An 11,105-nucleotide genomic window follows, 5' to 3' on the forward strand; every position below is an offset into this window, starting at 1 on the left:
TTCCAATTACCTCGCAACTAAAAGTAAACGGGGTTAAGGTTTTACTTTTATTTGGGACTTGGGTATTATATGAGGATTTGTTGTCAGCCTATAATATATGCACAATCCATATGTTACCATGGCCATGGGCGGCGCTCAGACTGTCATTCCGCCATATCTTCAAGTTCAATGAACACAAAAGCCTGAGGTCCCCAGGTAACCATATATTCAATCGAACGTTAATGTGAACATTAAATTTTTATTGGGTCCCTATGATCCTCATTATTGCAGCGCCGACAAATCACACGCCCTAGAAGTAAATCATAAATTCTCACGAAGAATCCCGGACCCGATTAACCCAATTTCACATTTCGTAAAATGCAGAAACGGCACAATGATCACATCGCTAGCTTACTTCATTTTTCAGAATACCTAAGAAGCTAAGAGGTTCGACCAATAAAACGCACATTTAAAGCTTCTATTATTCATGAGGAGAGAATCGCAACTTGAATTCGAAGATTAAAATTATGGTAGTTATACGAGGAATTGAGGCGTTATTAATGTAAATTTTGAATTCAATAATATATCAATAATACGAAAAACTCGAGTAATTCAGTAGCAAATGTACCGTTGTATCGACGTTTCAAAAGTGGTACGCAAAACTTGTCCAACGTTTGAAATTTGAAAAACTCAACAAACTGGTATATAAATCAGAACAATACTTTATGTAAAATATGTTATATAATGGCAAGATAAAACAATTTCCTTCGTCTTGTAAATTTGATAAAGTTAATTATATCAGATCGTCGAAAGCATTCTATAATATTAAACAAGATTTTGTTTTACCTTGCCCAAAATAAAATATATACAATCTACAATCTGCCAGGAACAGTTTCTAAAATTATCGCCACTGGCAAATACGGATGAGGCAGTTTAGTTAAACTCTGACCTGAAAAAACTGACGCATTACTGAAAGCCCTGACTGATTTATTATAGTCACAAGGCACAAACCACTTCTTTCTGAGTTCCAGAGCCAGTTCAGCCCCCGGACACCACCGTTTAGCGGAACACGAGTTGTTGGCAAACTCGTGGATAGGCAGTATTTCCATAGTGGTAGCGGAGCCTGTGTTAACGTTCCAAGGGCACAGGAGAACGTTTTTCGCACGTTGTATTGCTGGTTTACTAATCTTCGGGACTTACCTTCTCCACATTTTGGCAGATTTCCAGTTCATCAATACCTTTAGCTCACACAGACGCCGATACTATACCGTCTGCCTAAAGCAAGTTCAACGTAACGTCACATACACCTGCCAGCTGCTTTTCAACTTTTCTTGGCAGGTGATTTCAGTTGTGCTAGTATAGACGACATATTGGATGTGTTTTTCATCAGATCTGTCATTGCAATCCGGAAGTTATCACACATCACGTGTTTGTGCATATTTACACATGAAATTGAGATGTCTGACAATGACTTTCTAGTGATCAATCAACGCAAATTTGAACATTTCTGTCCTTTGTAGCAAATCATATATTTAGAAATATTGACTTGTATCCATTTATAGTGCACGATCCTCCCTCCCTAGCTTGGTCTGTACAATTGTTTGAAATTTCTTTAGATCCTCGTCAACACAATAACCTATTCTGAAGTGATTAATGCTTTGTTGTTAAGCTTAGTACTCCGCACTTGGTGAAGTTGTGAACCGGTCTATCATGAACATTTAATATATAGCTATCGCGTCGTCTACAGGTGCTTATTGTTTGCTCAGTAGTTGTGCAGTTGAACTCATCCTCTCTATCATCACAATCATTATCACCATCACATATATAACCAGGAGGTAGGTAATGGTTGAGATTTAGTTTATTATATGTGTATTTACAATACATTCCATAAGTCAGACCATTACAATACGCTTCGTCCTCACAGGAACTAGTTTCACATATATCATTACATATAAAATGAAGATCTACTTCTAGTCCACTGCGCAATGTTGTTTTTTCTGCACAATTTTGTTCATCCATGTTATTCTCACAGTGTTGTTGACCATCACAAAGCCATCCATATTTTCTTAGCTTTGTAAAATGAAATTATTCCAAATCTATCACTCGCTCTGATCCGACACAAATAATTCTCACATAATATATTATCATTACTACTTATCATGAAACCAGTCATCCTCGTGTCACAAGCCTGATAGTAGTAGGGGTCCTCAGAGCATAACGATTGCTGAAAAACGGACACAATACTAGATGTATAGTAAAACTCTTCCGTGTTGTGACACTTGAACTTCTCTTCGTCTTCTCCTGGGCGAAGACATTTGTACTTGAGGAACCCGCCATGTTCTTCAATGTAGCATACTGGTTCTGAATGATATTATATAAGCTAGCTACAATATTTTTCAACAATACATTTTGAAGCTGACACCCTTGAGAGGGCGTAATACTAATGACCGATACTGTTACACGGACTTTGACTTGGACGGACTTTATTTGAACGGACTTTATTTGAACGGACTTTATTTGAACGGACATTAAAATTAACGCTATTGGGTTCCTATAGGGCTCCGTTCTAATAAAGTCCGATAATTATGCCATGATTATTTTCATGAATAATACTACGATGTACCTTTGCATCGCAGCCAGATATCATTTCTGTGATCACAGTAGAGGAAATCGCTGAAGCTAGCAATACAGTCTGAGATGTTCTTATCACCTTCATCACACTCCACAAAATACATTACAAAAGGTACATCGTTCAAATCTAACCAACTCCTGTAACATTGATTAAGTAAATCTATCAGACTTGATGCATTTCAAAATCAAATCGTTCAAGCTTTCCTCAAATTTCTAATAATCATAGTAACTTAACTAGAAACTTACTTGGAAACAAATTTGTAGCTTGGTCTACTCCAAAACTCTCCCTTTTTAACAGTGTATCCGATGTTCTGACAGAATAGACGAACTGTCTGCGTGTTGAAATAATAGCCGCTAGCGCCACATACTGTCCCTGCCCTCTCCTCTCCAGTTTGTTTGCTGACGATTGTAACATACAACAGTCCCTCATCTCCGGACGGAGTTACAGTTCTGTTATCATGTTGTCGAACTAGAGTCGCGTCCTTAAACTCCCAATCTGGAGTAGAGGTCGATGGCCGTTTTGTTCTGCGAGCAGATGTCACTGATTGATCTGTTGGAGAGCTAGAAACGAGTTGGAATAATAATATTAATAGCAAAACGTACATTTTAAGAATTCACTGCGCCTTTCGTAGCACAACTGTAAAGATTGTGAAATAAAAGCAAAATCCAGCTCTCACAAGTTTGTGGCGTCGATATGACTGAGCACAATGTCCATAGTTTGTCTAATCCTTAGTATAAGGAAAGTTAGCTGTACCAAAGCATCAAAAACAGAAGAGAGTGCCCAATAATCTGGCAACTCCTGAGTGATAGTACACTCTTATAATTCATAGTAAACGGGAGTTGCTTAAATTATGGGTACACGTACACTGTTTAAGCTTTGTTTAATGTTTTGTCATTGGTCTGGGCACCTGCTTTGACCCCTATCTTTATGTTACACTGAAAAGATCTCACACGAGGACTCTTTAACATTCTCTGACAGATTACAAGCTTCTTTTAGGTACACAGAACAGTACAGAGAATTGGAGAATTTGCTGGCAGAGCCCTTTAAACAATATTGAAGCCCAAAAGTTTAGGTTTATTTCTCACAGAGGCTTCAAAAATATCAAATTAAACCGTCACGGTGCAATTGGTTTCTGGAGAAGAATTTTTTCAAAAGTCAAAACTGTAAAACTTTGGTCCAGAAAATATCATATTTTCAATACGACCAAATATAGAATTTAATGGCAGTTTCAAAGTCAGTGCACCTCTTCATTATAAATTTTGATTCAAAGAAATAGCTCATTTTACTTTTTGTTACTCATGCTTTAAACATGATTAACCTGGAATAGATATTTAATTAAAACACGTTACTAACTGAGTAATAACCGAGGGTCAGAAATAATTTCAATTACAAGTGTTTTCAAGTTTAATTGTCTATCGTTCTGTAATAAAGCAGAATCAAGTTAGAATGAATCACAAAATTGTGAATATTACGGTGTATTGAGTCCTGCTCATTTAGAAATGATTAAAATTAACATAAATATGGTATACATTAAGGATAAAACTCACTAATATAATTGAGGGTCACAATTACATTCGGTATACATTTTCCATTTACTGTCCTACCGTTCTGTGATGAAGCAGAATGTAACCACTTGAATGCAGCTCAACACAAAAGTAACTATCACAGCTTGGTGACTGCTCAGGAACGGGGCTACAATAGCGCCGACTGCAGCGCCCACCATGGCGCATCCAGACATCACCCCCGCCCCCAGAACAAGCCGCTCCGTCCCAAAGTAGTGCTTGTCAAACTCCATTAGCGTCAATTCACACCTCGTTACACAGAAACACATGTTACATATCCCCATAGCAACCACTGTGACAACCAGGCTGTGGTCCAGGAAAATGAGACTCAGGTAGCAGGATGCAATGATAACAGAAAGAAGAGGCTGCAGGATTCGGAAACTCACGTACTTTAAAAGGAAGATGCCGAGAATCCTGCCAATTAGTTTGGCTACTCCGTAAAGAAGGGCGAGAATAAGAAGTTCCTGATCCATAGTGAGCTTACTTTCTTTATTATTAAACACGTTGAGCAATGCTGGTATCAGCAATATACTTCCCCAACCCTGGAGTGTATTTATAAAATTAGCCACACAACCTTTAATCAAGCGACCCCAGAATCCCTTAACTTCAATGACTTCTTGTTCCAATGCGGACTGAAGCCCCTCTCTACCCCCTCCTGGTGACGGTGTGTCTGTTAGAACAAAGTGCAGAATAAAAAGGAACTATTAATCACCGTTCTTGTTATACTTTTTACAGTTGATACTTGTTATCATTTAAATAATCGAAGTTTTAATCTAGATTAAATTAGTATAATATATTGTTCTGCAACAAACATAAACGTGTATGTCCCCTCATATCATTGAAAATGGGTAAAAACATTAAAAAAGGGAAGGATCTAAAATTATGTACCCAAAATTACTATAAAAGCGATTAACTACTTACTTACTTACTTACTTGATTAGGTCTCCTCAATCATTCGAGTGGCCTGCACCAATGAACTCCCGTTTGTGACGTATCATCTCCCTCCAAAGTTTGCGGTCACTAGCCATCTCGCTCGCTCCTTCTAGGTCTATGTCAGTGTTTCCTGTAAACGATGCAGCATCTTCCAGCAAACATTTCCTCCAGTTCTTTCTTGGACGGCCCCTAGATCTTCTCCCATGGGCAGGGGTCCAGTTAAGCAGGTACTTAGGAAGCCTAGTGTCTGGCATTCTGGTAACATGGCCAAACCAACGCAGGCGGTTTGCTCCTATGTACGTCTCTACTGGATTTATCTTTGCACGCTCCAGCACTTCAGTGTTTCTAACCCGATCGAGCCATCTTATCCTAAGTATTCTCCTCAAGCAACGCTGATGGAACACCTCAAAGCGATGTAGCTGCTTTTTGGTTGTGTTCCAAACCTCACTACCATATAACAATATTGTCAAAACCGCTGCCTTATAAATCCTGATCTTTGTATAAGACTGGATGTTGCGGTTTTTCCATATATTACTCAGTTGATTAAAGGCTCCGGAAGCTTTCTGAATCCTAGCTGACAGCTCACGGTCGATAGTACCGTCGCTGGAAATAATTGTACCTAAGTACGTAAAGTCACTAACTTGCTGCACTGGCGTGTCTTCAACAGTGATGTTCACTGTGGCTTCTTTCGTGTATGGCCGTTGAGAGGTTGCTTTACCAATGACCATAGCCTCAGTCTTTTTACCATTGATTCTAAGACCTCCCTGGGCACCATACATACACAAAAGGTCAGTTGTTTCTTGAAGACCTTCCTCGCTGTTATCCAGTACAGCCATGTCATCTGCATAATCTGTATCTAACACAGTGATATCATCAACAAGCGGACTGATAGATCTTTGAAGAACCGCTCCGTGGGACACCACTTTGTTGCTTTCTGTTCTCTCAGCAGCCACATTGAGGCAGACATTAAAAAGTGGGGGACCCTGAATGTCTCCTTGGCCACTGCCTGAACTTACTTCAAACCATTCTGATAGTTCACCATTGTGTCTAACAGCACTAACAGTTCCATTAAAGAATGCCTGTATTATTCGAATGTATTTACATGGCAGGCCATAATGACTGAAAGCTTTCCAAATATAATTCCTGTCGATGGAATCAAAAGCTGCCTTGAAGTCCACAAAGTTTACATACAGGGGGAGATTATATTCAATGCAGTTATGTATAATAGTGCGGAGTGAATAAATCTGATCAATGCATGATCTGTTCTTTCTAAACCCACACTGATTGTCTCGTAGCAAACTTTCTAAACCGTCACTCATGCGTTGTAATATGATGATTTGATACAGTTTAGATGCTGTAGATCTTAGAGTGATCCCCCTATTATTGGAGCAATGAGAGGTATCACCCTTCTTTGGTACAATGATCACGATGCCTTTCAACCAGTCGTCAGGCACTGCTTCTGAATTCCAAACTTTAGAGAACAATTTCTCCATCCTATCCACAAGACCACTTGCCCATACTTTAACTGCTCATTAGATATTTCGTCAATCCCAGCACTTTTGTGGTTCTTCAATTTTTTGAGACAGTTTAAAATCTCAAGTCTTGTGGGGGGACCATCACCATCACCAAGATAAGGAAAGCATGGAACCACTTCAAGATGGTCCAGGTCAGACATATCCGCATTCGTGGGAGGAGGGTTTAATAGCTCCGAAAAATGTTCTCCCCATCTCTCTCTCTGAGCGGAGGGATCAGCTGTGCGCTTAGGGGGTAATTTGGTAGAAGGAGTTAAAGTTGAGAGTTTTAGGCGAGGTCAGAGGTGTCTTTAGCTTTTCTTTACTTTCGAGATAGAGGGGGGACAATTGAGACAAGTTCGTAAACTAATGTAAAGCGAAGTGGAGTAAAGTATAAATACTACTTGTCACAAAATGAGTCACAGTATAGGATTCTGTACCCTCAGTACTGGAACTTACAAACTTTTAAACGTCAAACATTGGGACTCAAGAGTCAAGGCCCAAGAACCAAGAACCCAGAGCTCAAAAGACAAGAACCTAGAACCAAGCCCTAAGACCCAAGGGTCTGAAGCCTAAAAGTCAATAGCCCGAAGCCGCTTATTGGATAAAAATACGACCTTATAAATAATTCCTTATCGCATTCATGACGTCATCCACGTGTCTGAATCGTAACAATATCATTATCAATGTCTCTGAATTCCGTGCAAAATTCAAATCAATTTCTCTGATCTCGTTCTTAAAAGTGTTATAATTGTCTTCGTAAATCTCGTTGCTACTAAAACAATATTGCAAAACATTCTTACGTCCTTATCTTTCAAAGGGAAAACTCGTCTTATAAATCATATGCTACAACAATATTGCAAAACATTCTTACGTCCTTCTCTTTCAAAGGGATAACCTCTTTATCTTTCAAAGGGAAAACTCGTCTTATAAATCACGTTGCAAATACACAAAACTCGAACAGCATAAACTTGTCTCCGTGCGAATCTCCACAGTAACATATTTATTCACACGATCTTATTACTTTAAAAATTCTAAAATAAGCGCACGTGAAAGTCTGATTTAAATTCCTGCAGGCTTGGATCATTAACCTGTAAATAATTCTAAAACTTTGATAATTATCACCTTATCATGAAACCTGGAGATGAGCCGACTGGCTCAATCAAAATACCAGTCAAGACCATTCAAAACTAACCACTTGGAATGCTCGAAATATCAAGAACTTAAATCTAAACAGCTTAAAATAAGGGTACAGAATCCGTGGGAGGTTCCGTAGTAAATGGGCTGTAAGTTTCAAGGTCTTTACAATAATTTACGATCATATTAAAATGTGTTATTTGGACTTAAAGAAATGCTCGAATCAGGACGGATATTAAACAACGTACAACACTTCCCTCTTAAAAAATGCTAAGATTGATTCTCTCTGTACAGTCTTTCAGTTAAGATACAGCTAACAGATCTCATATCATATTACATGCAGTGTTTATATGAATCCTTAAAGTCTAAATCACATGCTGCGTTATTAAAGGCTTACGATCATCGATGATAATATAATTATAACATGTCATATTTATCGGGTTTATAATCACGAAAAAGTTACAATGTAATATCTAGTTCGATAAGGAAGCAATGTTTATTCATGACTGCATTAGGCAGTGAGCTTCAAGTTCATATATCAAATACTGTGTCTTTAATTCGCGGCTGAAATCTGCAGAGTTATTCGTTAGCTTTGTTTCAATCTTCCAAGCTTGTCCGATGTCTTTTCCGTGACTTTTTTCGAGGAACAGCTTGTCTAAAACTTGCTGGGGGTTGTTATAGAGTGAAGAAGAAGTAGTGAGAGGGTAGTTTCCAGAGTGGTATCGTTATACCTTCTGTAAGGTTCCTGTTACATAAATTGTGATTCTGCAACTATCATAATTTGCAAAATGACATCAATTCTTTTGGATCATGTCCATGTTCGACCAGTGAGTTATCCTCTGTTGTCGAACTGAAGAGTGGGCTGGACATGGAGGTTCTTTCAGGAGTGATTGAATGTCAGCTTCGGCTTGAACTTTTGCACTCAGCAACATTCATTAGACCCGTTTTCTTACTTTCAAATCAGCATTTCAATCGGAATGTCTAACTATTTATGGGTATCAAGTGCAACCTTTGTCATCAAGTTCGAAACAGTTAAAAGTTTCAGCCGTTGCAAAACTACTTATACCAACAGGTAGATCAAATCTTCCAAGTATTTACTACATGGACTCATCAACTAATGGTAGCAACTCCTCGTCAATGAATCACTACTTGGTAGAGTTAACCAGCCAGATAGACATTCATAGTTCTTTCTGTCGTAATAAGTGTCTTTCAGTGACTTTTGGTGCTTTCAGTGTCTTTCAGAATCGTCATTGGTGATCTTTTCAGTGGGCATTGCCGGTTCCTTTGCATATCAAGGTTCTTCTAATTGATATCTCTAGAGTGCTCGGATCAATTCGACAAGTCTATACTTCGCTTATTATCAACTAAAGCTAGCAAGTAGCGATCAACGTAACAACTGACAAGGGTCATCGTGATGCTAGAATGGGGTCTCTGGGAGGTAGATCACAGCTAGAGTATTTGCTGCGGGTTCATCAGCAAAAGCAGCAACTCCTTGCAATGAACCACTACTCTTAGCTGGGACCCGACCAGATGAACAATCACATTTGTTGATTTTATCACCATAAGATATCAGTCCTTGACATTTCTGTAAGTAAAAGTCATAATCCTTCAGGTGGACGAAACTAATTGGTTAGAATGTTAGATGTGGATCCTAACTGAGCTTCATCAACTTAGGCATGTTAGTTTCATCGGGTTGTGCTTGTAAGGTATTGTTATCTAGTGTTGACTAGGAGTTTCAGCTTTGCGTTAATTTGTAGGGATAAGCTTTATTGTGTCAAAATGGCACACAATCTGCTTATTCGTTTCCAGGTGTTGTACCAGGTAGTCCAAGAGGCTAGGACTTTGAAGATCTTCGAGGGTTCAAGGGTTCCAGGACTGTGTCAATTCTTGAATTTTCTGAAATCTGTAATGGAGAGGCTAAGAAGTTTCCACATTAGGACCAAGTCGTCTTCAACTCTAATGTAGCCAGTGGATCTCCCATGACTAATGTAGTAAATTATAACTTCGTTTGGGATCGGTTGGCTGAGTTCCAATAGACTGCAGCGTACAACTCAGTGCCCGGGTTCTCCACCAAATTGTGCGCTTAGGGGGTAATTTGGTAGAAGGAGTTAAAGTTGAGAGTTTTAGGCGAGGTCAGAGGTGTCTTTAGCTTTTCTTTACTTTCGAGATAGAGGGGGGACAATTGAGACAAGTTCGTAAACTAATGTAAAGCGAAGTGGAGTAAAGTATAAATACTACTTGTCACAAAATGAGTCACAGTATAGGATTCTGTACCCTCAGTACTGGAACTTACAAACTTTTAAACGTCAAACATTGGGACTCAAGAGTCAAGGCCCAAGAACCAAGAACCCAGAGCTCAAAAGACAAGAACCTAGAACCAAGCCCTAAGACCCAAGGGTCTGAAGCCTAAAAGTCAATAGCCCGAAGCCGCTTATTGGATAAAAATACGACCTTATAAATAATTCCTTATCGCATTCATGACGTCATTCACGTGTCTGAATCGTAACAATATCATTATCAATGTCTCTGAATTCCGTGCAAAATTCAAATCAATTTCTCTGATCTCGTTCTTAAAAGTGTTATAATTGTCTTCGTAAATCTCGTTGCTACTAAAACAATATTGCAAAACATTCTTACGTCCTTCTCTTTCAAAGGGATAACCTCCTTATCTTTCAAAGGGAAAACTCGTCTTATAAATCATATGCTACAACAATATTGCAAAACATTCTTACGTCCTTCTCTTTCAAAGGGATAACCTCTTTATCTTTCAAAGGGAAAACTCGTCTTATAAATCACGTTGCAAATACACAAAACTCGAACAGCATAAACTTGTCTCCGTGCGAATCTCCACAGTAACATATTTATTCACACGATCTTATTACTTTAAAAATTCTAAAATAAGCGCACGTGAAAGTCTGATTTAAATTCCTGCAGGCTTGGATCATTAACCTGTAAATAATTCTAAAACTTTGATAATTATCACCTTATCATGAAACCTGGAGATGAGCCGACTGGCTCAATCAAAATACCAGTCAAGACCATTCAAAACTAACCACTTGGAATGCTCGAAATATCAAGAACTTAAATCTAAACAGCTTAAAATAAGGGTACAGAATCCGTGGGAGGTTCCGTAGTAAATGGGCTGTAAGTTTCAAGGTCTTTACAATAATTTACGATCATATTAAAATGTGTTATTTGGACTTAAAGAAATGCTCGAATCAGGACGGATATTAAACAGCGTACACAGCAATCAACTTCCCGGATTTGTCTCTTACAGCAGTTGATTTTCGATTCTTCTTACCGGACAGTGTTTTTATCCGTTGCCAGACTTCCCTTTGACGGCCATGGACA

This window comes from Bolinopsis microptera, chromosome 7 (assembly GCF_026151205.1).
Source record: "Bolinopsis microptera isolate Bmic1 chromosome 7, MBARI_Bmic_1.0, whole genome shotgun sequence".
Taxonomy (NCBI): Eukaryota; Metazoa; Ctenophora; class Tentaculata; order Lobata; family Bolinopsidae; genus Bolinopsis; species Bolinopsis microptera.